The following is a 25,677-nucleotide window of genomic DNA, read 5'->3' as shown; positions in this document are numbered from 1 at the left end:
CGAGATTTATTTGTTCCGACCGATCGACCACGGTTCCTATCGTTTTTATTGTTCGACGCTGCATTCGATAGCGCACAGCCATTGACAAGTGCACACGTTTTCATTTCGGCCGTGAAACAACGTCTCTTGTCAGTCGTTTATCTGATGAAACTTGGAATTCCACAGCTTGGCGAATTGAGTCTTCGATCCGAGGAAAAAACTGCCGATAGCATCCTGCACGATAATTATGCTCCCTCGAGAAGTAAAATTCATCACTAAACGCTATGTCAGCGTATAGCCCTCTTTGATTAAAATGTAGTATCCAGCATTCGTTCTTCAAGATACGTGGAAATATTTCAAGTTCCCTGTGTTTTTCTCTTTTTAAGTGAATTTGTATTATACAGACTGTTGTAATAATGAGAAGTTTCAAGAATAAGAACGATTTAAGTGGCCGAATGTACGTTATCGAACATATTGTCGCCATTGTTCGTACATTCTAACGATCCGGATGATTTTTGACGACATATCATTATAAGATTTTGCATCGCATAGTCTGTACCATCGCGAATCATTCGGTGATTTGGTCGGAACATTAGGACATTGCATCTCCGAATCGACAGATTGTACGTTACTGTCGCTGTTAAAAATATTGCAGGAAACGGGGTAGATTCGAAGTTTCTCGATATCGACGACCAATCAATGCTCGCGTCAGCGTGGCTAAATTTTACGTGGAGGCTGAGTTCGTATCGGGAGAAACACGTGGATGCTGGCCATTCTGTGCGCGATCATTCCCGAAACCGCTGCATCCGCCGCGGAAGTGCACGTGCTTCTGACAGCACTGACGTCAACCAATTGAAATAACGAACGGGCTCGTGGTGCTTGTTCTGTCCACATTATGCAGCGCGATTTGCTTGCTCTGTTTTTCTCTCGCTTCACCGCTATTCACATTCTTCCTTCCGCTATTTTGGACACTGTCTCTGCTTTGGACCGCTTTGTCCATGGAATGGAACCACGGGATGGAAATGCGAATGGAAAGGTCGTTAGCTAGCTCGTCGAACCTGTCGATTAAGTCAGTTTGTCTGCGATAGATCGCGAATATTCACGAATTTATGGACAATTTCGACGGAGAGAATTAGAATGAAGAATGCTGTACATGCAGAATTGATAATCACGGAAACGAAGAACATCTTGGAAGAAAAACGTCGTTACATCGTACGAACAAATTTCACGATTCTATTCGTAAATTCGTTTAAAATGAATTTCCCGTCATTAAGCGTTCTTGCGGAATTCTTCGCGTCTGTATAGTACGAGTTCTTGCAAACAGTTTGTTCGGGCGATGGTACTCGGTCGAATTGATTGGCGAACTTTCTTTGGGTAATTCCGGGGTTGATCGTAGGTAGAAGAAATATGAAGGAGCAAAGGAATAAATTGTTATGGAAGTAGCAATAGCTGTTACACTGGATGCTGCAATTAGGACATGGAGCGCCGAATCGATACCAAGCGTTCCGATATTTCGTTGGCCTTCGCGAACAGCTGGCTTCGCACAGCAACACGACGGCTCGGAACATAGACGCGGCGTTTCCCATAGAGCAATTTCTCACGATTCTTATCACCTGTCACGTAAACGAATAATCGAGTAAAGTAGGAAAATCTGGACCGGGTCGGTTTTTTCGTGGCTCTCGTGAGTCGCTCGAGGCAGCCTCGAGATTTTAGACCAGCTTTACGGCAATCTTCTTCTTGATCGACGATGTCGGACGATGCGGAGCAAAAATCTCGTGAAAAAAAGGGCTGACTGTAAAGTGACGAATTGCCTCCGATACCGACCCTCTTAGCACGTTCCCGGAGGGTGAACGTCGATTCACCCTTACCCTTTAACCCTCCTTATTCACCTTAAACATCGTATCGAACCGCGAGGCGTTCCATCTTCCTTCTCGAGAGTCTTAGTATATCCTCGCCGTAAACAACGGTGCAACAAGGCAGGTTTATCGGATCACCGGCCAAGATGAAATTCCATTATTTATCGTGGCGTACCTCGAACTCCAGTTTTCTCCTGCAATTCCTCGGCAAACAGTCGAACGTTCGCGTATGTCCGCGGAAAATAAAACGGATCGACCGGATCGTTGCCACCGTTCAACGTCGAAGATCGAACGGAGCTTCGTTTAGTTGGGTCAGCTCGCGGTATTTTCGCCGGGTTGAATCAATTTACTGTTTTCATCGTCATCCTGTCCTTCCAGGTGTACACCACGGACAGGTTTCAAAGGCGATCGTAAATTCTTGCCGAAGCGGCTGTCACTTTTCACCGGCAACGTTCTCACAGGCTCGCGCAAAGCCGCGCTCCTTTCGCGCTATCATTTTTCTCGAGAATCCTACGTTGTCCGGCCGTGGTCGCCCTCAGACCGCCCATCGCCGCTCGCGATCGAGTTCAGACTCCGTTGCCGGGATCGCGGTTGAAATTCCGTTATTTATTGTCGTTGACGGGGCTCTGCAGCTTGGCTTAGCCGATAGCCGAGTTTGCAGCTGCATTAAACGTCAGATAGATTCTCGTACGGACGATCGATCCTCGATCCTTTCGAAAGCGTTGATTAATCCTGGTCATAGCGGTGGTCTCCTACGCGTGTTCTCGACAGCGTGTTTAATCTGCCTCTTGCTGGTCTTTCCGGTTTTCTTTCGTCTTTCACGGGCAAAGTGCTAATCTTGATAATCCTTGCACAGATCCTCGGTAGAATTACACGAGCGTGGATTCATTCGCTGTGATCCGGTAAAATCTGTGGCTCGTGTTTCGCGAACGATACAGCCGAATATCGTATGTTGTGGACGTCAGCATCCAAGGAGCTAAAGCCACGAGCTAGAACGTAGTTGTAGTCGGCAGAGCGTGAGGCATCCAACCAGGGAAGCAAGATGAATACAGGGGCGGGCTCGTAAAGACGTATAACCTGCTAAAGCGAGACTGGTCCGTGCATACTTGATTCGAGGCTGGCGTATGTACAGGCGTACGTGTTGGTGGGTGACGGATATAGCCCGAGTATTTCAGAAACGTGACGTTGATGTGACAGGGCCGGGGGCCAGGCTTGTTGCTCCCTGTTTACACAGTGCATTGGCCACCAATTAATTCGGAATATTTATGCAGGATGCTGACCGTGTGCGCGCACTTAAGGCGTCGCCAGGATGTCGACTCAGCTTTGCCACAACTGCCATGAATTCCCATTCTCGTTAGACGGTGTAAGTCGTGTTTGGCTTAGAAACATCCCGCGCGAGCTACTACACCATGCTTGCAACGATACGAGCTCCTTCTTGCTCGATGTTTCGTCGAACCAAGGATCGCTCGTTGTTCCCTGGGAACCATAAAGAAAATCATCCGACGCCGTCAAGAACGACCCATGGAATATTCCGTGGAACAACTTACCGTGACCGGATTAATTAACGTTTCCTCGCCTGTAGCTTCTCGATGCTCGTTCGCTTTAATCAAGTACGTCGCCGACTCTTGTCAAGACATCCTTTGAAAAACTTTCTCGCGTTTCTCCTCTCTTCCTTCGCTGGAAACTACGGTCCAAACCAGAAGACTGCCGTCTTTTAGATTTTCACACTCCGTTCCCTTCTTCTCTTCTCTTCTCTTCCTCTTCGTCGACTCCGATCCCTTCTTTTGAATCTGCCGGCTCGAGTGGAACAAAAAACCACGATGCCAGAGACTCGACACGTTCTTTTAGCGTCTGCAATAAGGAGAATCGAAGCGATGGTCGATCGCTTGGCGGAAAATACGGTGCACTGACCGACAGAATGTTAATCGACCAGCACAATGCACCTCATCGACGGGATTTCGCTATTTCCAGGATGACCTATATGTATTTGACCGAACGATTTTCTTCGGTCAACACCTCACGGTCCATACTGCGGTTTACAGCATCGACGAAGACTGGCCAAAAGCCAGACGAATTCGAGCGCTTCCTGATACGAAAGGCTCGCGTGGTCGTCTTTCTAAGGCAGACATCAAAGGAGTCAGATAATAGGATTGTTTAAGTAACGCTTTCACAGCTTTGATCGCGCTGACAATCCTTTCGTGCTGTTACTAATGGCCTGCAAAGTCATTATTTTCTGCACGAGTATTCATCTATGACGTTTATTTAGGAGCTGTTTTTCCGTGACACCAGATGTCCGTTCGTTTATTTATAATTTCATCGTTGGAAAGTTTAGAGAAAGAATCCGAGTTGAAATTCCAGGAATTCCTGTACAATTGTAAAAATAATTCACGCGTCTTTCCATAATAAAACATTGGGTTTCCGTTTCGTCTAAGTTTCGTCGTTGGAAATTTCAGGGAAAAGATAGTCGTCGAAATAGCAGAAATTGTTACAATTTGCCAATGGTAGATCGAGTATATTTGTAACGTAACGAGGTTCCATTTATCGCATTGAGTTTTACGAAATCGTTAAAAATTTCTTTCCCCGAGATATTACGGTTTTTCTCATTTTTCGGGACCTTGAAATATTTCGTTCGAGAGGAACGATCGAAATTAAACGATGAAAGGTTAAAATCTCGTTCTCTCGGTTGCTTCACGATGATTTATCCCCAATACGCTTTAATTGACACTCAAAGTCCTTCGAAAAGGCAAAAAGTCACGAGTGTGCGAATTATCGTGAGATCGAAAATATGCAAATCGGATTGCCGCTTAAGACAGCGAGGTGGGTGGAGTCTCGGATTACGTAAGGATTGGCGGAAAACAATCTCTTTCGCTGTTTCGATCGATCTCTCGGGTATAGACGCGCCTGTACTTGCACTTGCCTTCCGTGATAACAAATTTCTCAGGATAGAAAGCCGCGCGATACTTTCGCGCGAGAGCGTAATTGAGCAACTCGCCGCATATTTCCGTGTCAACTATAGCATATCTCTTCGTGTCTCGCGTTATTAAACGCTAAAAGATTGAAAGGGATAACGAATCGTCGCGTTACGAGTCGAGTCGCGAGACATTGAAACGAAGAAACGCAGGAAATAATAATCAATTTAGTAATGCGGCTCGTATGCAAACGAGAAGTCTCTTAACAATTCAAATGAACACCATTCGTTACGAATTCTCCGTGAAAATTCTATTATCGACGTCGGTCAACGAATTCGATTAACATTTTCGAGCGGGCCAAGTGTCGCCAGTTATCCCAGCCTGGTTAAAAAGTGCAGTTACTCATTTGCCGACGTACCGCTAACGAGATTCCTCTCGTTTAATTGCATTTGACTGCTGAGAATTGGAAATATTCGACTGTAACTTCGTAAACCATCAAGTCTCTTTCAAAGTGAACTTATCAAGTGGTACCGCTGGAAAGAAAATGACCTCTGGACGATGGAAATTCAATCGTAACTTAGATCCTTTTGCCAAATTATTTATCGAATAATAATATTAATAAATCGAAAAGTCACAAGCCGTAGATCGTAGATTTCTCTTCCGCAATTTCATCGTTTTCCGTCAAATAGATTAATCTGGAAACTCGTAATTCGTAAAATTCCATTTGTTTCGTTAGCGAATATTTATCAATGCAACTTGTATCTTCGATACTTGCAAAATTTCGCCGATGATATTAGCTCGATTGTATAGCAAGGGAGCCTTAAAAATTCAAATATAAAATGAGATATTTGCGATTCTATTGAATTCTATAAAATTTCCATAAAACGAAGCAAAAGCAAGAAACCAAAGTAGTCGCGCGTACTTCGATTTTTCCTCGAAAACCAACTTGGAACAGCTCGAGAGCGGGCTTTTGTTAAGAGGAGTAAAATATTCGAGAATTTGCCGCGAGAGTGGTAGAGGAAAGCTGACGGGTCGAAGAAATTGCGGAAGCTTTATCGGCGAGGGCCATGCCACTTGCCGCAGCCGCTTTTTTTCTCGCACTCCAGTCGATGGGGAATATTTCACGAAAGCTTGGCTCGTGCGGTTGTACATCGTTCGCGTCCTAGCCGTCGGTATCGTTATGAACGATATCGTCTATTTTCCCAGCCAATGAAATTTACGGTGTCGATTCTTTTTTTTTTTTTATCGAAGATATCCTATAGGCGCATACCTATCGATCGATCAATTTTTGTTTGCCAAAGCTATAGAAAGGTAGAAGCTGACGCATACAAGTTACATAAATTTCGCTCGTGGCATCGTGAACATTCCACGTCCCTTGTGGAACGAGAACGTTGCCAAACATTGAGAATGTCGATCGTTTCGTTGAACAACGGTATGAAAGAACGGATTCGATAACTCACGATGTTCGTTTAACGGTGAATTTTCGGCCACATCGATGGAGTTTCTATGCAAGATAGTTTCCACTATCGCTTAGGTGGGAAAAGCAATCTGGAGGGTAGTTTTTGCACGATTACGATTGAACGAAGCAGAATTGAACTACCTGCTTCCGAGTCTTCTTCTCCCATGGCGCGTTCATTTCAGATTGATCTTCGATTAAAAAGCAGTTCCCAGGAACCGGTATTTCTGAGTCCTGAACGGCGCTGATTACCGATTGCTAACTTTTTCATTATCCCGGAAGCAATATCGTCTACTTTTTGACTTTATACGATCTTTTCAATATTCTTCCTTTTCTATCCCTATAATGATAATACAAATTTTTCGTATAAATTGATTTCCTAGACATTAAAGAAGGTACTACATATTACTTTTTAATTTCACAGAATATTCTCTGCGATGCTTTATCCAAGCACACGGTGTCACTAACCACTTATACAATAAATTAAAGGAAGAATTAAACTGTAACTCCTAAAAAAAGAAAAATTGAAGTCTGACCAGCATGAAAATTAGGAAACTTTAAAGGTCCTTAAAGCGCAGTTAATTAATCCGACCACAACTAGGAATCAACCAAACGATCGGAAGTTACAGTTCCCATCGAATCCCTTCTTTTTTCTTATCTTTTTCTTTTCTTTTTTTTTTTTAATTTTTTCTTTCTCTTTTGAGGAGTCTTTCACATCATCAGTCATGATCGGGGGTGGAACCAGTGCGGAAGAGTAACCCGCGTAGACAGTAAATCAATTATCGTCCTGTTTCTATGAATGAGGTCAGGAAGGATTCTGCAAATCTTCGTTAGCCCCATTGTTCCCTCTGCATGTGGGTTAATCACCGTTCGGCGAACTTCGTAGCCATTTGCCGCCGTTTCCATCCGCCACTTGTGTCCCGGCCACGGTTGGAACTTGTTCGTCCCGCCACCAGTTGCTATTCGAATCGAATTCGAGCTGGTCGTCAACTCGGTCGAGTTGACAGCGATCGAGCTCGACTCTCCGCCACTTCCCCGTTTCGCCTCTCTTGTTCGATCAATTCCTTTTTTCGCCCCTTCATTTTTTTGTGCTCCTCGCAGTCCGTGACAAATTTCACGCGCGTCACGAGTCACGTTTTTACCGAGAAGCCCACCAGCCACGATGTTCCAATTGGGACGAGCAATAAACTCGGCTGTAATCCCTTCACGCGACACGTTTCTGCTCGATTTCCATGGCGTGTCGGTTCAATTCCGTTAAATCGACTCGGTGATCGCTCTCCCAAACCGTCTTGTCTCTGTTCCGATACGTTTCGACGCGGTTACGCTTCCTGCGACGCTTGTCAGCTCTCGCAACTACGTTCCTCCGAACGTCGTTCGTTTCCAGATGTTCCCAGGATCAATCGAAGTTCCGCATTTGTAGTATTTGATGTCAACAGTAGTATGGACAGTTGCAAATGCACCGATATCAGCGACAAAGGAATTTATCAGGAATTTAGTTAGGAATTTATATTTCCTGTTAAGCGATAATTTAATTATGTTAGCTTTTGTAATGGAATTGAGAAATTTTCCAAAAATAGGGGCGATTACTTTGGATTTTGAGAGTCTCGCGTTTCTCGTACGTACAGTACGCGATCAATTGCATTAGAATCGATTTTATAAGGTATCGAGTTGCCGATTGTGTCACTTTTGTGAAAATCGTACGAAGCGGACGCGCGTGTATACGACCGAAAGAGTATCTCGCGGCTTTCGAAATTGGAAAATTTGAATAAGAAGCGGAGCGTAATTTTGCAGACGAGCCTGGCAATCCAATTTTCGCAGCGTCAGTTAGAGATTGAGTTTATAATTGGCCCCACGGCGTATCCATCTCGAATCGATTAATCCGTACTTCATTAAAATGTTTACCGACTCGTTTTTATCGTCTCTGTCTCTACTTCCGTGAAAACACGTCTCTTCTTTTCGCTTTTGATACAAATTTACGCATAATCTTTGTGTATAGTCGCGTGTAACGGAATTCGACGAACCAAAATAAAAAACGTTCGGAGCAACGCTTCTTTTACATTTTATAGATCATACGTTGTATCATACGTTCGTACGTCATACGTTTTAGCATACTAATGTATACATTTGTTGGTAATACAGCTCGTAAATATTAATTCGTTCGAGTATCCACTTTTAACGAGTTTATTTCTAAGTAAATACGTTGGAGTTTTTTAATTCCTAAAATTTTAGATCCAAAGTTTGCTATTTGAGATCTTAAGAGTCTCTAGTAAGTTCACACATAATTGAGAAATTCGAAACGATGAGAAATCAATACTAGACTTTGTATCAAATTTTGTATTTTCTTTTATAATTCCTTCAACGAAAAAGACAGTCGTTAAAAAGGAAGTTGCTATTGCTTCGAACTAAACCTGGGAAAAGGAACATCGTTGTCATTTAAAAGTTAAAAACTCGTATATAATTACAGTCGTTAGCGAAGATAATAACACTTACCGATTCGGTAGTATCGTGGTTCAGCGGGTTCTTCCACTGCTAAATTATCTTCGTGTCTGTAATTTGATTTCTTAAGCGCGAGCAAGAACCTGAGAAAAAATAAGAAATTGCAAGATAATTGAAATGTTAAACCATTGTTGGAACGGTCAAATTACAACATTTCTGTTAAATCCCGTAGACTCGTTCGAGAGAAGTCGTAACTTCTTTAACTTATCGTGCCGTGGGATGCGCGAAATTGAAATCCTAGGGACGTTACGACCGCGAAACATTATGCACGACCAGTTAAACGTGGGTCCACTTTGCGTACAACTTCTAACGACACGCGATTCAACGTGTACCTCGTTCATTTGTTGCTCTTGTCCTTTTTGTTCTCGTCCTTCCATTTAGTGACACGTGTTTACACGCCCAGTTTATGAACTGCGAACAGCAAAAGGACCAAAAAGAACAACACCGACGAAATTCTAACGGACCTCGTTCGCGTGGGCGTTATTTAGTTTTAGTCTCGAATTTTGGCTCACGTGGATCGTTTCAAGCATCTCGTTCGATATATGTCGCGTTTCCTGCATTCTTTTTACATCCGTCATCCCGTAATTACGTCAATTATATGAATTTGTAAATGTCAGATGGAAACTTTAATGAAAGTTTAATCCGCTAACCGAGCAAGACTGGTTAAAGCGTGTCTCTTTTATGAATATATTAACAGGAAGTAATATTAAGCGATAGCCACATTTGCCTTTTGACAAAATGATATAGCTGGCGAATGAATATTTCATCATACTTGGCCACGTAGTGTCTTACATTGAAAATTTTTCCTACCAAGTTCTAAAGTACTTACGTACATTTTAATTCAGGCAACGTTTCAAAGGAAACGTGACTCTATAATACTCTGTATTATCGTATTTAATGTACATTGTTTGGAAATATTCTTAATTTGATTGTATGTGTTTAGTTATACCGTAGTTTGTAAGCGATAATATAATTAGAGTCACAGGGAGGCCAAACTCGTACCAAGACTATCGAGGTTAATCGTTTTCTAGAGAATTAAACACTAATTTTGATACGAGGCTTAAACTCGAAGAAAATAGAATCGGCTAGTTTAGTCTTTAAGTGGCTTGAATTTCCATTAAATATTTTCCAGCTAAAATATTTTCATTCGATCGTTAAATAAATACACGTCGTACAAATTAGCCTCTCCTTCCTTCGCTTGAAATATCATTGAAGATAAAATTTGCTAGGCGTTCCGCGGAAGGATCGTGTTGATATAGTTAAAGAAACAACCACGATACTCTATATCAAAGCAAGCAGCACAACCTTAAGGCCAGTTTTTTTTTTTTTTTTTTTTTTTTCAAATGTAGTTAAACGAGTTTCAGACCCTTATTTGAAATTACACTTCAATCGGAAACTTGGTTTCGTAACTTGTTAACGGAGCAGGGGCTGTTCCGCATTGGTTAAAACGTAAACAGCTTCGTTATTATTCGCACTTTTACGGCAACTCCAGAGACCGCTGGACCGATGGAACTTTAAATCCATTTATATCTCGTAAATAACGTTGAAACACTTTGCGACATGAATTCCCGTCGCCGGCGATGCACCCGCGAGAAATATAGTCCAACTATAAATTCGTATTACGATGCTTTTAGAATGCACTGAATGATTTTGATATGCAAACTAGACGTGAAAATTCTATTTGGCTACGTCCTCTTAGATCGCCTTTTGTAAATATTACGAGTAGTCAGAACGTAATAGATAAACCCAACGAGGATGAAAGTTAGGTAAGTTCGACGCTGTTGGAAAGCTTAAATAAAATAAACTCGCTATATAGATCAAGAGCAAAAGAACTACTTCGATGATTAAAAAAAAAAAAGAAAATTTGTTATAACGGTTTAAGTAGATAAGTTAATTTTTCTTCGGACTTTGTAAAAAGTCAGGGTGCAGATAGACGAAAAGAAGATGGCTGTGAGAAAACGTAAAACAAATTCTCGAAACTTTCTTTCACATAGTTAGGAAACAATTCGGTTACGTAAAGAGTGGGTTGATTTTTAAAGGGTTGGCATACCAGGGAGAAAATTAATTCTTTTAGGTGTTAGTTTCGTGACTGATAGAGGCACTCGATCTCGTATAATTCTTGTCCAACGAATTTGGCACTATGTCAACGTCAGCCTTGATACGGGGATAATTCTTTCAGCTGCGCTTCGTGTAAATTTGTTCGCAGTAACGACGTATTCAGTTTCTATCTTAAAACACGAGCAGCACGAAGAAATTAAAAATCGCCTTGTCAATTAGGAAAAACCACGTAGAATATAAATTGTCTTTTGGTCAGAAGTTTGAAAGAATTTCATATGTGCCTGTTTATTTTTGAAAGTCAAAGACACGTCTGTTAGATTGTTACCTTCTGATAGCAAACGGGACACTAATTAAAAACATTAATTAAAAGTACTTCGCCCGACACGAGTCGAGAGAGTTGTTGACATAGTTGAAAACTTGTAACAGCCACACGACGCGATCGCCAACAGTCAACGTGTATATGCGACGATCATTCTGTGAACGGAGAAAATCAGCTTTGTTCGAGCAAATGTGCACGCGTAAGGGGAAAGAAAAAGAAAATGATAGAAAGTCTTATTAACCCAATAAGCATCAAGCCAAGGATATACAATATTAACGAAACATCTCGTTAAATTTTCTTTTAATCAGTTTACGTTATCCAATTCTATTTGATTCATATCGTATCTGCAAAAAGAAATTTCAAGAATATTAACGATATTGTTTTGTTGTTATTTCCTGTTCCATCTAGATCCTACGATTCTACGAAGTTTAGAGAGATTGAACTTTATAACGCTGTAATAAACTTTTTTTTTCTAAATTATATATTAAAAATTCTACGACTGTACGACAGGCTCTTTTAACGTTTCTGTTATTCTATTCTATCGTATTACAATTTGAGGAAACAGTAAATTGCCTTCGTTCATGTTTTTTCTAACGACGTCTATCCATTATTTCGCTGTTTGGTTCTGGATCGATCAAAGGGCGAGTCGAAGAAGCCTATCGTTGTCCGATCGTTAGCTTCCAGACGGAAAAACCAACGTTAGTTCGCGTGACAAAGTGATTTCGGTGGAATACGTTACACGTTCAACTGACGTAATATCGACGTAATAGGTTTCTCCGTGTGGTTTTCGGCGGTGGTCGGCGCAAAATAGCCGGAAATCGTAGAAATTAATGCATCGTTCTCTAATGCTCGAACGGTTAACCGCGCATAGCTGTGTGAACGCGGGCCCAGTTGCTTTGAAACGCGTTGAATCGCGTTATAAATCATGGTTGTACGAGGATCCGTGCGCGGCTTTCACGGAGGTCTAATGAATTCCTGTTTCGCCGAAAGTAATTCAACGGATCAAGATTAACGGCCTTAACGACGAAACGCTGCGTTACATACGTAAGCTTGATAGCAGTAAGTGCAATTAGCAACCGAGATCGAGACTGCTTTCCATCGCTTCGTCTTCTCCACGATCTCTTAATCCCTTGATCGTTGTCAAATATAACGCGTCTTTTCATACGTTGCGCTTATCGTCGAACATCTAACGAGATTACGTGTACGTTAAAACACGTTACAACGATCAAGTGTATAGATTTTCAGGCTACGCTTGCAGTAGGTACGTGTAGTAAACGTAGGTACTCGTAAAAATTTATACAGTTGCTCGTAAAAGTTGGCCAAATTTGAATCGAGTCTAACAATATTATTATTGTAATACTTACTATTTTATTATTTGTAATACTTATTACGTTCCAATATCTTGTAACTTCTATACATATTTCCCGACTGGTTCGAAATTTTACCGATATAATTACGACAGTCGCGTGTAATTAAAATGCCAATAAAACGTGAAAACGCGTCTCGTACAACGCGTATAATATATACGCAAAAAGATTTCACTGGTTAGACGCTTAACACACTTTGAGACACTTTCACGAGTCATCGTATACTCATTTCGTTTTTCGTACATCTCATCGGCGGAACACGTATTCGGAGTAATCATATCCATCGACGTAAGAAGCACGTGCATTTACAGGTGTATTAGACAGACGTTGCGTGAAGCGTAATTGCCGCGTTAATATTCATCCCGAGAGCAGGTGTATTCTCCGCATATTTGTACTGTAGCGAAATTAGCCTTCGAGTAAATTTGAACAAGGCTCGTTTCTCCGAAACGGGGCGAGAATTTACGAGATTCGCGAAGACAGATTTCGGCTCCCCTCGCGTTCCACGATTAATACGAATCGTCGGATGGATCGACGATTTCATTCATCGAACAGACATGGCCGAGAATCGCGAGCGACGCGATGGAAACGCGGCCTTTGAAATAAATTTGCCTAAGATTACGACAGCAAAAGCTGGTAAGAGAGCAAGGGACGAGCGCGTACGTACGCGTGGGCGATTTAATTTTCGTGAAACACGCGCGCACCGGCACATGGGCGATTCGGTTGATTCACGGCTGAATCATCGCTCTCCGACGCAAGAAGTCTGACCACTCAAAAGTATCAAACGGTGCACAGGTGTAATGTTGTTGCAATGGCTGTCATCTCCCACGCGACCACGGTATCGCGCTGCAGATACAGGATAGAAGCAAGGACGGCGACGTTTGAGCACGCCAACTCGTTTATATATAGGGTGCAACCGAATCGTGCATGGAAAATCTAGAACATAGCGAGTTAGCGACAGAAGCAATTTATGAAAGTTCTTTTATTTTTATACCCTTTATCCGGATGTTCCTATTTATTGCTACAAACATTTACATTTGTTTTGTCTTATGTTCAATGTGCTAACACGTGGAATTTCGATTCTGTTATCGTTAATTATCGGGGTGGATCTTTCTTGACTTATTTACAGTAGTGCGTATGGTTTATTAATGGTTGAATCCGAGTAGGTCAATAGGATATTTTCGTTTGAGTCTTCTGGGAAGATCTGTGTAATTGTTTTCAGTAAGACCATTTGTCTGATCGTTTCTATTTCGATGAACTTTACAAAGTCTTTTAATCTCGTCTTCGATTGTGGAGATATCTGGCGTTCCTCTGATACCGTCATTTCTTATGTACCACAGTGCGGTGTGAATAAATCCTAGTATAACGGACCGCTGAGATTTTATTTTCTTTATATTTGACTTAGCGTTCGATTTAGATCTTCTTGCCGCCAGCCGACACATGGATTTTCTCGTTACCGCCATAGGTTCGATTTGTTTTTTTTCCGCTACGTGTTTTTTCCAGTTCAACTTGGCGATCTCCCGCTAACTATCGCGTCTGATGGACGTATTTCTCGCATCCCTCTGACATTCTGTATAAATAGACTACGGTGACGCGTGCTAGACGAATTCATGTATCTTTCTTGCATAATCGCCTATCTAGTCGGCACACGCCGGGTAATATACATAGTTTAAATGGGCGCACATAAAGTGCAAGATACCGAACAACGAATAATCAGCCACAACCTATGGACTGCCCAGCAGATACCTCGGGTCGTGAGATCGAAATGGAAAAAATGGTCAATGAATAATGGCTGCTAATTGAATTAAAAGGGAAAAGAAGAACGAAAACGGATTTGGAAAGCTGAGGGACGAAAATATCATTAGTTAACGTAAAAACCGATACCAGGTGGCTGGAAGACCCGAAAACATCGAACTGATACGCGACACTGCAAAAAATATAATTAAAATACTACAAAAATATAATATAAAATATAACTTATGAAAATGACGATGTCTTTTTTAGAAATTTCTTCTTCTCTCTAGTTATCCGTCTGAGAACGGTATTTGTTCGAGCGTTTCATCGTTTGATGGAAATTTACAATACGAACTTTTATCGATGTTACCTTTTGTAAAATAGCGTTCGGCGTTTATCGTTATAAAAAATTGATTATATTTTCGCAATTGATGGAAACGTATCGACGTACTCGAGTAAAATTCGTCAGTTCTCTGTACAGTATCGTGCATTTTGCGATAAGCATGCACACGATACTCGTACAAGATTAAGCTGTTTCAAGATCCAAACTGCTCGAACATTTAGACAAAATCTCAGTGAACTACCGAACTCTCTGCATAAGCAGCCTTGATACGAAATGATGGACGAAGTTTGCCATGTGTACATACTACGAGCCTAACAAGTAATGAAATTTTTACGTTTCTCTCAATGTCATCGATTTTGCGTTGAACGAGGTTACAACGTGATCGATAGGCCGAATTAAAAGCGAATACAAAGAAATTCTTATCTCTGTGAAATTATCAGCGAAATTTTATTATGCGTTTCTATCGGTTATGAAAATCACATTTATCCTATGAAAATACTTTATAACAATTTACAGATTTTACGATTTTATTGCTTAAACGCGCGAAGCTAATAATTTCAGCTGTTTTATTTTCTAACATAGCACGCATGATCTGGTCTGAAATTCTATTATGAACATACAATGCATCACACTTGAACGAGCTCTAATGTCCATCGTAATGAAACCGTCCGATCGTTTCGCGATGTTCTCGTTATCGATCCGCGGCAGTTGTCGCGAGTTAGAGATATCACGCGACGCGAGATCTAATTAATATGTTCGACGTTTAATTAAAATTAATGAAACCGAGCACGAACAAAACGACACTCGATCGTCATATCAATTTAGTCGGTTCTTAATTGCGTTAGTTTCCGTTAATTGCGACGCGATGCAGACGAACCACGGCCTCGATTCCATCCAATCGAACAAATTGAACAAGTCGAGGAAAAAGAAAAAATTAAAATCGCGCCGATAAGTTTCAGTTTCTGCAATCGTTTTAACAAGAAATTCGAATTTCCATATTCGTAAAATCGTTGCTCGATTTTCTAAATCGAGTACAGCGTACAAGATCAAACGATAATACTATTAATTTGAACGAGAGAAAAAGAAGGAAATACCATGCTTCGAGTAATCTCAGTGTTACTTAAAAGCTGTTGGAATAAAATATAAGAATAAAAACGACTGAAACGAAGAAGTAATTAACAGCACTCGAATTTCGATTCGTTCGTGTCGATTTTCAAGCCTCGTTTTATCGTCGATGAAAGCAGAAATTACAGAATACGTCCAACTTCTTGCACGAAACGTGTATCTTGGCCGTTTTATCACAAACAAATACGTGACATGCGTGTATCGACCGCTATACCGATGAATATTCCGTGATATAACGAACCCGATAACAAGGATTACTCCGATAGGTATACTCGATTTCGTCCTCGCTTTGCAAGTGTATTTTGATCGAACCGATATGCGCAGATAATTCGTTATCGCGTCCAAACAACCGCGAAGCCTGTCTGGTTTCGTGTCGATTCATCGAGATTTTTTATATAAAACTCTTATTTTTGCTGGCTAGCTGATAAAATATTACCGATCGAAACATCATTGTCAATATTGCCCAAAGATAAATAACACCGTAAGGAAATAAATTTGTACAGAAATACAAAGCACAGATTATAGATATTTATGTAATTTCATATTCTAATGAAGCCAATCAAGATTATGGAATCTAAGTAGAAATACCCTCCATCCGCTAAATATTATAGCGAGTAAAATCTGGTTATTTGAAATATGTAGACTAGCGAACAAAACAACGATAAATTACATAAATTAAAAAATGCAGTACATCTAGCCGTCGATATATTTCCACGTTATCAGAATCTCTTCATATTCGTTAACTGTTAGTTTACCTTTAATTTTCCGCTGAATGCATAAAAATCCACGGTTTACGTTTCATCGTGCCACGATATTTATTTAAAAGCAGCCAACTTCCATTTTTATTTATCCGTCAACCGTGATATCTCGCGATGCAAATAGAAGGACGGGCAAAATTAATCGTCCAGTTCCTTTTGTTCATAAATTTTCCTTCTATCCTGGCGTGTCAGCCGTGCCGTTTCGCCAGTGCGTTGGAAGAACTCCGAGCGGAAACGCGATTTAAATCGGCAGGGAAAGGGTAGATGGTCGAACACGGGCGAACTGGCGGGAATTAAACGAGAAACGTCCACTATTTTTAGCCGACGCGCCAGATTATAAATCCATAATTCAGTGTCGCGTTCGAAAACGCCTGATAAGACCGTTCAGACCTCTGCTTGCGCACGGCACGGAACTCTTGCGCCGCTTTTACATTTTTTCATCGGCCACGAGTTCTCGTCTGTGTTACTGCGAACGTTTATCGATGCTTTCACAAGCTTCGCTGAATCCTCTTGCGGAAGTCCGTGTTCTTCCCAGGGGATCTAGGTTTTTGGATGTTTCGAGTTTGATATACGATACTGTGTATAAAGGGCTTAAACTACCAAACCGGAATTTCTTTTTTTATCGACCAATATAAAGATACGTGGTATTGTTTCAAACATATCGTTGGTTCTTGAGTATTTAATTCGTTTAATCGAGGTAATTTATTCAAGGAGTATTGATTGATCTGGAATAATTCTTTGTTCTTTAAATGACAAGAATTCTTTGGAGGATCTTGCATTTTTCTTTCTTCTTAAAAATGGTTCTTTATCATTTCGTAATGTTTCCTTTTTAGATGTCTGAAGATTCGTTTCTGTACGCGCAATATCGTACGCAGATATTTCTTAAAAATATAATTGCGATGCTATTGCGAAATCATCATCGTAGATGCTTTGCGAATTTTGCACGATTCGAGTATTTTTTAGTAACTTTTACCAAAGGAATCTTCAGAAGGAAGGTCTTTTATGAAAATTGTACGACATTGTAACGATCTGAATTTCGAAAGCTATCGGAGACGTTTCATTTCAACTGTCGCGATAATTCAGCGAACAGCATCTTCTCACGCTTCTCGTAGCTTCCTTGATAACGCTTCCGACGACCGGGAAAAGTTTTCTGAAATCGAAGGAACGTGAGTTTAGCCTAGAAGCGGCATTAACGGGATTCGCGCTATGCCGCTGTATTTTCCCCGTGTCACCGTTCTTATCTTCCTTTTCCGGCCTTCTCGCTCTTTCTTCCTCTCTAAAGCTGCAACCTTTCATTAAAAAACACGCTGTGAAACGACGTCGAAAGGAAGCAAACAAAACTCTTTCTTTGCTAATGTCTTCCCTACCTTTCTTGTTTCTTCTCGTACGGAAGAAGCGACCAAGGAAAATCCTGTTTACGCTGCCGTATTCCTGTCGCCCGTTTAGCGACACGACGCACTCCACGTTTCTTCATTTTTACTCTTTTACACCTTCTCGACCATTATCCTCGCCTTCCTCCATTCTTTTACGTCTCTGCTCGTTTACCATCGCCACACTTCTGGATACCTTCTCCTCGCTGTCCGCTTTAATGCACTTGAAATCCGGCATTCTTCATTCAATCTTTCGTTAGAAAATCCAATAAGGAGCTCGTCGTCGTCGCTGCGAACGAAGAGAGCAAATCGGACGCTTCGTTTCGGCATACGGATCCCCGTTGCAACGCGAAATTAGCGTTTTAGAGCGCCTGAATAATTCCATAGCATACGGCGCGACCCGCTAGTCTTATCTCGTCGCTTTAATAATTTTCCTGGGGATGCCGCAATCGTAACGCTACCCTCTGAGCCAGCTGCTCATACGATCTCTTCGCCCCTAACGTCACCTCTCTCTCTCTCTCTGTCTGTCTTTTTCTCTCTCTGTCTATGTGTCATTTTATCGCACAAAGTTGGTTTACTACCGCGTTTCGTTTTAGATATTTATAAACGCATTCGCGATTCACTTTGCAACTCTGTTCCGTCTCTTATACGGCGAAACGAGTTGCGAAACGAAGGCTGCAATTTTCTTGCGGCATTACGCGAATTTGCGAGTCTCTGAATTATGCGGATGTAGGAGAGCGGTTGTTTAACGTACAGGCGTGGGCTGGGAGCGGTTGAAAATGGTTTTAACGGAATGAAAAGAAAAATTCTGCGGCTCGATGGGAATTATCTTCTTCTCTCGTAGTTGCAGCACCAAATCCGTCAAAATGATGGATTTCGTTTTCTCTTCCCTTCGTGATTGTTACGAGCGTACAGGTCTTTGTAACAATTAGACTAGAAGCGAGATTAAGTGGTTAATTTACTAGATTACAGGGACTCTTGCTGAGATCGAATCTCGTTAGGATGATTGCTCCAGCCTTGAGTATAACACGTAGACAGTCATCGATCGAACATCTTATTGCTTCTCCCTACTGAAAAAATTGGACAAATCTGAAGGGCAAATCGTCCGTCTTATAATCTGTATTTGAGATTCTTTGCTGAAATGTTTCTACATAGTAACACCTGTTAAGGTTATTCAGTGGATGGAATTAAAGAAATGCGTGGGCAAACTGCAAGGTATTGAAAGTGTGTATATTGTGAATAGTAAATTACAAAATATGTGGTACTATGTAAGCCGATCCAGATCCTCTCGCTAGTAACGTTACCCTGAGACTAAAGACAACTGCCGAAACCAACGTCGGACGTGTACCGCTTATGGTCTTTCCTCGACGCATTCTTTTGTCTATGCGCTTTCGAAGACCTTAGGTGGTTGAGAAACCGAAGACCAGATGTAGAGTTTTCTCAGAAGTGACGATCACTTCAACAACACCGAATTCGCTGTATGAATTACAATATACAAATGCTGTTTATCGTCGTAAACACTCGTCAATATATTTCAACACAGAGCTATGAATCTCGTTTGAAAGCACATAATCTTCCTCGAGTATCTTGCATAATTGTATCACGTATCCGGAAAGTTTCAGGACTGATAAACGAGCCTTTACGTAGACGCAGGAAATAATAGGTTCGAACAGATGGCTTTATCGGATCGAAAAATGGCTAATTCGAGTTCCTTGAACTCGCACTGGTGCAAAGCAAAAGGAAAAAATGGTTTAATTCATAGGAAAGTACGGTCTGTTGGTTTCAACCTTCACAAATCACCGTATTCGGGAAACCAGGCATGAAAGTTTCAACAAAAATAGAAGCTTCGCGGCTGCATCGCAGTCGGAAATCTTTTGCAAAAGTTTCGGCGGCGTAACATTGCGTCGCGCCAACTATTTTCACCCGATATTTTCTCTGTTCCCCCGACTATTTCCTCCCTTCCCCGACTTTTATCATTTTTCTTTCCGGTTTCCCCCATTTTTTTTTTTCTTCTCTATTCCCAGTACGTGGCAACAGCCCGAAATTTTTATCCAGTAAAAAAATGTCTCGACAAAAGAGGCAAAGCGTATTTTTTTCGCCTTCCCGCCAGCCGGCACCGCGATAAATCACGCGAAACGTCGCCGTGAAAATGCATAGTCCCGCCAGGACGTATCAACTCTCCACCAGCCGAGAGCGGCGGGGTCAAAGGCCAATTATAGTCATCGTCAAATCGAAGATGGCAACGATTAGCGAAGAAGGCGACGCACCATATCGCGCGCTTCGGTACCTTCTTAAATCGTCGTTGAAACTAGAACCATCGGAAAAAGATATTCGGCGGATTCGAGTCAGACGACCGAAAAGATCATTTTATCGGATTTCTTCGTCGTATTTATCTCGTGTCGAAGATCGTTTCGTTTAAATCTATCTTACGTTAGTTACGAAATACACGGATATATGCCGTTCTGAATGAAATGGTTGCACGTACATGTATATCTTCGTTTGGACGATAGATGGTATTATTTTGAAATTTTTGTTTGCACACTGACAGGCTACAGGAGATATAAATTCTGGCGGAATTTCGTTCTTTTTCCGGTAGAATTTTTACCATCGAGCATTGTTGCTATCTGACAGAATCACCACCCATCAAAATAAATATTTGGAGCCAAATCGATGCATATTATCGCGTTACCGCTAGGGAGTTCTCATAGATTTTGTTTTACGTTCTACGTCTATACGTGTGCACGAATTGAAAGTTATTGCTGCGCGAAATTCCCAAGTTTCGCGGTATTTTCGACTCGTAAATCTCAGTGTCTGGTTCCGTTGCTTTTCTCGATTAAAAATTTACATTCACCTTCGTCGAATCTCAATAACGAATAATCTCTCGAGACGCGAGCCAACGAGAGACCGAATCGATCGACTCCGTTTCCTGAAAATTTCCCGCTTTTAACGTCAAAGTATGTCCATCGTTTAATTCCTCCAGAACCGAACGATCATACAACCCCGATGGTGTTGATCAATTTGATTTCTTAGTGGTTCGTATCGGACGCTATAATCGCCCCTTTGTTACGCGCTACCACCGTCGTCACTCTTTCGAACATATTTAATCGAGTTCATAACTCTGTCTCCCTTTCTAAATTTACGTATCGTGGGTAGACTCCGGCGACGCTTATTTTACCAAAAAAGTTCCACCCCGGGAAGCCTTTCAGCGATCCATTTGCCCGCAGGAACGAACGTCCTTTCACAAAGTAGTCGTCGGTGGATTCATGGAAAGTAAGGTAAGAGGGAGGACATTGTTCCAGGGACGATGCGATCTATTTGCCTTTCGGATAAGGCGAATCGTCTCCCTTTTCCAAGACACCGCAAAACGATTCGAATAAACTAGCTACTCTACTGCTAAAATACGATCAGTTTTAACTTTAACCCAGAAATACTATAGCTGGCCATATATAACCGCGTTCGCCATTTATTTGTTTCTGCTGCTTTTCAAAGATCCTATAACTTCCTTCTATTTGAAAAGGTCAAGGCTACTTGCAGTCGGTTGTTACGGATCTATGTTTATTCAAAGGTTGTTGCTTAGAATTATACTCTTCGATCATCCGTATTTCGCATCTATTCAGTCTCAGGGTTACGGTATTCGATATCAGCAGAATATTCGGTGTTGGTATTAGATTACTAGAATCAAACACACGATAAACACTTATTAAACACGACATAGTACCACGCCAGGAAAATTTACAGAATCGATCGTAAAATACATCCAAATAAAAATGAAAGTATTAGGTTATCCGAAAAGTTTCTTTCGCTTTATGAAGAAATAGACAGACAACGTTCTTTGTTTTATGTTATTTTGTCGAATTACGCACGATCCATTTTGTTCTCTTGAGATAAACACATTTCACAGACTTTGGTTTCACGTTTGTACGAAAGTGCACTGTTGTGAAAAACACGTTTGCGGAAGAAAAGACACTTTCAGGATAACCTGATAGAATCGTGTATTTAACTAGACGCAGTATTTAACAGGGTTAATTAATTCTGGAACTGTCATGTCAAGTTCATCGTATCCATCGATTGCTTTTCACAAAATTGGTAATAGTTTCCTCCTTTCTCATTTACTTTCATCGCGTCGCTTCCATTAACAACGGATCTTTCACCTTTGTTTCTTGATAAATCTCCTTGCTCGAGTCGGTTCTCTTTCTTCTCAGATACATTGCTTACGATTAATCTTGCGTTTTAGAAGATTTTATTGGCCGAGCCATCGAACGTGCAGCGAAACGCTTCCCTCTCGCGAGATTTGTTTCGTTGTAATAGGCTTTGTGTTGTTCGCCACCGCAACAGCCACGAATCATAGAGAAAACGGTTTATTACCAGCAAACGCGGTCCTTTTTCTCTCATCCATTTCCTTTTCCTCTTCTTTCGTTTCACATTCTTCTCAACTGGCGCCTGTTTCTCTCACGTTGAGCAGCGCACCCGTTGATAAACGCGAACCACGTTGCCGGTCACTACGTCCTCTCCTTTCTCTCTGCCGTCGTTTTACTTTCTTCCAGTCGCCGGTGGAATTATTCTTATGAGAAATAAGGGGAACGCCGGGGCATTTGTTAAGCAGCGAGCACCGCTCGACGTTTTTACGATCGTTGAAAACGCGCGGAGCAAGACTTTGAAATTTACGGCACGCTTCACGACCGTCCAGACGTAATCTGATAAATTTAACGCATAGATCGGCGGCGAACCGAGCACCGAATTCTCGATCACGATCGCGACACACTTCCGCGTTTATGCGATCGCAAGGTCGTTGCTCTAATTGTTCCGTGATATTATAATTTTATAATATCGGTGATAAAAAGCCGACAATCGAGATACTACGAAGCATTGGGACGCTTGTCTCGTATAAAACGCGATAATTGACGTTGATCGTTATATTAGGTCGTCCAAAAGTTTCTTTCGTTTTATAAGGAAATAATCGATACGCAACATTTATTTCATCGAACTACGTACGATCCATTTTGTTCTATCAAAATAAACATCGCAACGTTCGACAGATTAGGTTTCGTGTTTGTACGAAAGTGCACTGTTGTAAAAAACACGTTTGCGGAAGAAAAGACACTTTCCGGACAACCTAATAGAATCGTGTATTTAACTAGACGTAGTATTTAACAGGGTTAATTAATTCTGGAACTGTCGTGTCAAGTTCATCGTATCCATCGATTGCTTTTCACAAAATTGGTAATAGTTTCCTCCTTTCTCATTTACTTTCATCGCGTCGCTTCCATTAACAACGGATCTTTCACCTTTGTGCGTTGTTGTAAAAGACGTGTCTGTAAAAGGAAGACACTTTTTCGACGACCTAATAGAAACCATCAATCGCATTGTACTTGTGCAAGGTAATGGATCAGGGTACGCAAAAAGAGTTGCAGAATTTATAGAAAAATAACGAATCAACGAGTTATACGTTAACGCTCTGTGTTGATTTAATCAGCTTTCTTTAATTCGTGTCCAAATATAGTACAGTGGGAGAAACAGTACGTACCATAAGATAAAAAGCTGCAACAGAAAAAGGAAATGCGCGTCTGGCAATTTTATCGCCTGTATCATTATCTTAGTCACTTGAACGCTGGTGTCCTTAGTACTTTTTTACGGATTTACAGAGGCAGAATAAATGGTAAAGGCTGTATCGAAGCAGATTTTATGCACTGTACCAAATTAGTAACTGCATTAGCTAACTTTATTAAACCGTAGTTTATTTGACGCTTACGCTCGTAGCTCTATTTCGCGACAGCCTTAAAAGCTAAATAAAGAGAAATTATTCCAGCACTTGCAACTCCTTTTTCACTATATTCCGCGTAGAATTCATATTAATTGGCCCTCAAATTCGCTGTTATAACCGAGCAGTTGGGATGGCAAATGGCGTTAATTTCGGCAAGTAGAAACGAGAGTATCTCGATATAAGCGAGGAATATTAGTTTAAGATCAACGTTTACGAGAAGACTAAAATTATTCTAATTTATATCTCTCTTCGCTGTATGTCATTCGTCGTTTAAACTTGTAAATTAATCGGACGGTCGTTTAAACGACAAGTGTCGGTTTTCTGATTGAAGTCCGTGGCTCGTGGATCTTCATTGAGTTAAGCGATGAAGTCAGGTTTTCTATTAACGGCAAAGAGAGAATAGGTTCTAAGAGAGAGATTTCTTGTGGAAAAAGCTAAGCTTCCGATAGCAGTTGACGTATTGCCATACCGGGGAGAGGCTGTTCCATCGATTGCTCTTTCCCTCAGTTTCTACCGATCGATTGATTGCTTCGTATAAAACCCGTTTTCGTTTTAATCTGCAAGCACACGGAAACTCTAAAAATACAAAATGACTGACGCTTGTATGCGATTAATATGCAAAAAATACGTACTTTCTCCTTGCAATTTATTTCGACGCATTCCGAAATATATAAAAAGTAAGCCATATTCCTTGACACGAGTTACTGACGAAGATAACCACTGCATCGTTTACTCTTAAGATCTGCGAATTACACGCGTATACAGAAAATTCGAGACTCTTCTTGGCTCGATCCAGCGATGAAAATGGAAGGAAGGAAGAAAAGAAGGCAGGTTACATCCCGCGTGAAACACGGAGAGCATTGAATGGAGGTTCGCGGTAGCGATGAATTAAATTTTTTCCCCGACGAACAAAGGAACGAGAGGGTGGCTTTTTCCTCTCTCGGCGGAGATCGACGCGAAATTGAACAAAAGAGGGAGAACTTTTCGAAACCGGGAACGAACGGAAGTTGCGTTGGTCGCGTCAAAGGAATTCGTGGCATAAAAGCGACATGCAATAACGCCAGATTATTGAAATTTAATAAGAATAGTCGCGACCGATTACGATTTACAGATATCGTTTCGTGGATACGTTTCATTCGGATGAAACAAACAATTTAACATCGGCTATGATGTTAACGCGTTCATCGTTACGATACGCAGATTTCTACCGATCTGCGTATAATCCCAACAATTCGTTCTCCTTCCCACCTCTTTCCAGCTCTTCGCAGCCAACTGGTTGCTCGTGTGTTTGTATAATTCATTTTGCAACGGTACATGCATAGCTAATCGAGGATTTATGGTACAGGCGAGGGCAGCCTGCCTGCGTTAAATTCCCATATTAATAATTCCGCGCACGATCGTCCAATGCTACTGCACGAAATGTGTTAAATTTCAACGGGTGTCCAGCTTGAAATTATTAGGACTTAACTTGGGATCGAATCTACGTGTGGACACTAATGTCGATAGAATGATCTTGCAATACAGCGACGTCGGATCGATCGATCGTGTGCTATCGGAGATGTTACGTTTCATATCTAGGTGAATGTGCATATCGAACTCGATACAAGATTGAATTTATTGCGGCGGTAACTATAGCGGGAAGTTTTACCGATGAGATTCTATATCTTTCTGGAAAGGAACTGTGGCGATTTTACGCGTTGCGAGAAACATGCGTATGAAAAATCGAGCACACGAGGAATCGAAATATATCTATATCCCATGTAACATTTAACTTAATTAATTAATTATTGGCGCGAAATTTTACAGACTCTAACATGATATACGATGTGTCTCTTTTTCTTCTCATATATTTTTTACGTAACCGTTCAGAATGATTAATAAAAGTATGTTGTACGTATCGCGTATCTCTTTCGTTTCCACGCAGCAATTAATGCGGCGAACACACGCGATAAATACGTTGTATGAATGTGTTTTAACGACAGAGTCTTAACAGATTCCGCGTTAGCGTCTAAAAAAACTGGATATCAACGAACGAAGATTAAAATAAATATTGTAGATGATCTAACCAATACATCGTTAAGCGATAATAATTTTTAAGTTTCTTGCAAATGTTTCTTTAAAATAATCGTCAACCATTGCTTGCAACTAA

General features: G+C 41.2%; 1 protein-coding gene across 2 annotated transcripts in view; it reads left to right on the top strand.

Annotated features, from left to right (window-relative positions):
- LOC132910277 (heterogeneous nuclear ribonucleoprotein L) overlaps positions 1 to 25,677 on the top strand; it is a 168,651-nt gene that overhangs the window by 81,152 nt on the left and 61,822 nt on the right. The gene's annotated exons all lie outside the window — the stretch shown is intronic.

Source organism: Bombus pascuorum, chromosome 9, assembly GCF_905332965.1.
Source record: "Bombus pascuorum chromosome 9, iyBomPasc1.1, whole genome shotgun sequence".
Lineage (NCBI taxonomy): Eukaryota > Metazoa > Arthropoda > Insecta > Hymenoptera > Apidae > Bombus > Bombus pascuorum.
This window is presented reverse-complemented; position numbering and strand designations above follow the sequence as displayed.